Source organism: Triticum dicoccoides, chromosome 7A, assembly GCF_002162155.2.
Source record: "Triticum dicoccoides isolate Atlit2015 ecotype Zavitan chromosome 7A, WEW_v2.0, whole genome shotgun sequence".
NCBI lineage: Eukaryota > Viridiplantae > Streptophyta > Magnoliopsida > Poales > Poaceae > Triticum > Triticum dicoccoides.
Genome location: NC_041392.1, coordinates 154,566,394 through 154,570,753, shown reverse-complemented (window position 1 = coordinate 154,570,753; position 4,360 = coordinate 154,566,394).

Genomic DNA, 4,360 nt, shown 5'->3' with positions numbered 1-4,360 from the left:
GTTGGAGCCATCCTGAAGAGGTTGACATCCTGAAGAGGTTGACATCCTGAAGAGGAGCCATCCTGAAGAGGTTGACATCCATTAGCTCTTTGATAGACAAATATTGAAGCTGAATCCAACGGAATGACAATTGCAACATATAGTCTTCACATCCGAACAAAATGAACGAATGCATTCCTCTTGAAATGGTCACATATCCATAAGTTGAGAAGCCACTTAGAATTAAGGTAGAGAAATAATCAACAAGGTACGGATCAAGAATGAATAATCGGTAGAAATCCCAATCTCAAACCAATATCCGTGGAAGAAGAACTAGACCTACAAGAATTCCTATCTATGAAACTCCCGAACCTTTCCGGTTATGCAATCAGGTGTTGGGGATACAGGGGAAGCATAATATCTCACCCAAACTAGCAAATCCTACATCCAGCTGTATCCATCCTTCAACACATAACCGAGAAAAACTTCGGAAACCATCTACCTCAACCTTCGAAAAGCATCCGTTATACAAGTTATGGCGATACTCCCGAACTCCCGCCCCAGTACTGGGTGGCGTCGAGGTTATCTCACCAACGAACTGCATAAAAGAGATTTTCGATGTCGGCGTACCAAACTCAGGTATTCCAGAACTGCAACGATAAAATTATGAAGACAACACCTCAGAGCTTAACTCCCCGGGACACTTCCACAAAACCCCTGACAGGAGGCACCAAGACAATGTTCTCATCATAAAACCATCGGAACGATTCCAAGATACCCGCGTGATCCTAAATTTTTTTAGTGAAATTTGAGAAGAGAAGAGTCAAAACTCTATATCAGGATGCCTTACCAGAGCGATGAGGAGACTGGGAAGTCAAAAAGAATTCCTAAACTCTCCGATATATAATTCCTAAATGACTCAAAATATTTTTCTAGACACAACTCGGCTGCTAAAACGATCAAGCAATGGGGCTCCTAAGGTAGGGGAAGGCTCTGATTACCAACTTGTAACACCCTCGATGCGACTATATCTCCCACGTGTCGAGGCATGACTTAGAGGCATAATCACATTGAAGGCATATGTCGCAAGTTAGGGAATCTTCACAACATCCCATGTAATATGATAATAAAAGGGGAGATAACATAGTTGGCTTACACTCGCCATGTCAATCAAGTACATAAATAACATTACATCATCCAAACACTCATGGCCCGACTACGGCGCCAAAATAAAAGAGAACCCAACAAGTGACACGGTCCCGATCACCCCCAACTGGGCACCACTACTGATCATCAGGAAAGGAAACATAGTAACATTGAGAGTCCTCGTCGAATTCCCACTTGAGTTCAAGCGCGTCTCCTAGAGCGGAATCATCAGGCCCTGCATCTGGTGTAATAGTAATCTGTGAGCCACAGGGACTCAGCAATCTCGCGCCCTCGCGATCAAGACTATTTAAGCTTATAGGTATGGCAATTTAAATATATGGAGCTGCAGCAAGTGACTAGAGAATATGGTGGCTAAACTTATTCGCAAAGAGAGCGGTAAGAGGAGGCAAAGCGCGAGCGAGAAACTAGAGAGCAACCTGCGCAAACATTACTCCAACACCGTGTCCACTTCCCGGACTCCGCCGAGAAGAGGCCATCACGGTAACACACTCAGTTGATTCACTTTAATTAGTTAAGGTTAAAGTTATCTACAACCGGACTTTAACAAATTCCCATCTACCCATAACCGCCGGCACGGCTTTCGAAAGTTCAAATCCCTGCAGGGGAGTGCCAACTTAGCCCATGACAAGCTCTCACGGTCAACGAAGGAATAGACCTCCTCCCAAGACGTTCCGATTAGACTCGGTATCTCGGATCTTCAAGACACTTCGACAGGTTAAAACAAGACCAGCAACACCGCCCGAACGTGCCGACAAATCCCGATAGGAGCTGCACATATCTCTTTATCAGGGCACACTCAGATTGTCTAAACTTCCGGTAGGCCAGCCCAGAGTTGCCCCTGGTAGCCACCGGCGGCAGACAGTTTGGGCCAACACTCAGAGGAGCACTGGCCCGGGGGGGGGGTAAATAAGATGACCCTCGGGCTCCGAAAACCCAAGGGAAAAGAGGCTAGGTGGCAAATGGTAAAACCAAGGTTGGGCATTGCTGGAAAAGCTTTAATCAAGGCGAACTATCAAGGGGTTCCCATTATAACCCAACCGCGTAAGGAACGCAAAATCCGGGAACATAACACCGATATGACGGAAACTAGTGCGGCAAGAGTGGAACAAAACACTAGGCGAGAGGCCGAGCCTTCCACCCTTTACCAAGTATATAGATGCATTAAGATAACTAGATTATATAATGATATCCCAACAAGTAAATAAATGTTCCAACAAGGAACGGCCTCCAATCTTCACCTGCAACTAGCAACGCTATAAGAGGGGCTAAGCAAAGCGGTAACATAGCCAATCAACGGTTTGCTAGGACATGGTGGGTTAGGGGTTTGACATGGCAATTTGGGAGGCTTGAAAGCAAGTGGTAGGCATCGTAGCATTGGCATAGCAAAAGATCGAGCAATCTAGCATAGCAAAGATAGTAGCGATTTCGAGGGTATGATCATCTTGCCTGCACAGTTGTCAGAGTTGACTGGATCCTCGAAAGCAAACTCAACGGGCTCCTCGTTAGCGAACTCGTCTCCCATCTCTACCCAAACAAGACAAACAAGCAATAAGGACACAATCAACCACGTGCAAGGATCAAACAATATGATACAATGATGATATGCTATGCGGGATGCGATGCGGGATGCATATGCAAGATTTGGCAAGGGATGCATGAACCTGGCCTCAACTTGGAAATCCAAGTGTGCCACTGGAAAGATGAGATGAAATCTCTTGAAAAAGATATAAAGAACGCCGGAATCGGAGTTACGGTTTGGAAATGGCAAGCGATTCAAATATGGCACCGGTCTGCGATTTACAGCAAGTAGCCATCTAAATGCAATGAGATGAACATGCTAGAGCACCCAAACATGACAACAAAATACATTGCAGGGATGCATACAAGATGCTTAGCAAAAGTCTAGCACTAAGCTACGGCCAATTCATCCATTAACAGGTTCAAACAAGCATGGCAAAAATGCATATGGTAAACAGATTTCAGACTTTGTGAAATTAACACTTGTCTGGAATTTCAAATCAGGTAGCAGTCTTCAGAGCAACAAAACTATATGCTACAGGACCTGAATGTGGCAAAGTAAAGCATGGCATGGAGCTACTCAAAGAGCTTAACAAAAGTCCCTTAGTGACCTTGAGCCAAAAGGGATCAGAAAATACAATTGCAAGCATGTGAACATGGCAAAAACATAATCAGTTTTCAGACTTAGTGAAAACTGGAGCATGCTGAAAACAGACCTCAAGTAGGCATGTTTACGAGCTCGATGCACTCACTACGGAGCAAGTCAAGATAAGCTAAGCATACATCTATTAAGAACACACAAAATGCAAGCTATACATGGCAAGAACAATAGCATGGCATGCACGGATCAACTACAACATCATCGGCAAAATTGCAAACAAGTTGACAATCTGCCCAGATTCACAAAGTAGAAAAGTAGAGCTCGATTGACTCAAGCTAGGGCACTCCATAATTGCAAACAAAGACATGGCTGGATAGAGCACTACAATATTAACAAAACATCCTTACTGATCATCCTCAAAAGAGGCACGGATAACTAGGAAACAACATGAACATATGACGACATGAGATAAACAGCTCAAGGACTTAGTGGAAATGCTAAGTCCCTGAAATCAGAAATACCAAGTGCACCACTTTGCAAGCTTGTACTAGTCACCACACACATCACAAAAATACATGGGTTGCACCTCTAGAAAGATGACAAAACCCTTAACAAAACATATGTAGAACTCATGGGCATATCATGCACACAATAATCATGGCAAAAATGACAAAAAGCTAACCGGAGTAGCAGATCTGCCAATTATCTCATGTAGCCCTCTTCTAACAGCATTTCGGGCATCAAGATGAACTCAAATCAAAATGATGCAATGGAATGAAATGATGTACTCTCTGAGATGAACATTTTGATATGCTATAAGCCAAAAACGGAGCTACGGATGCAAAGTTATGAGGCTATGAACAGGAGCATATGGACTAGGAAATTCCGGGGACTTAGAAAAAAACCACCAGATCTAGGGTTTCGGTGGCACGCGAACCGAGGCGGCGGCGCACGCGCTCCGGCGAGTAGGTGGTGACTGGGGCCGGCGAGGAGGAGGCCGGATCCGGGTCGGGGCGGCGAGATCCAGTGGCGGGGTGGCCGGATCCGTCGCCGGGCGCGGCGGGGCGACGAGGGGGTTCACGGAGGAGACGCCGG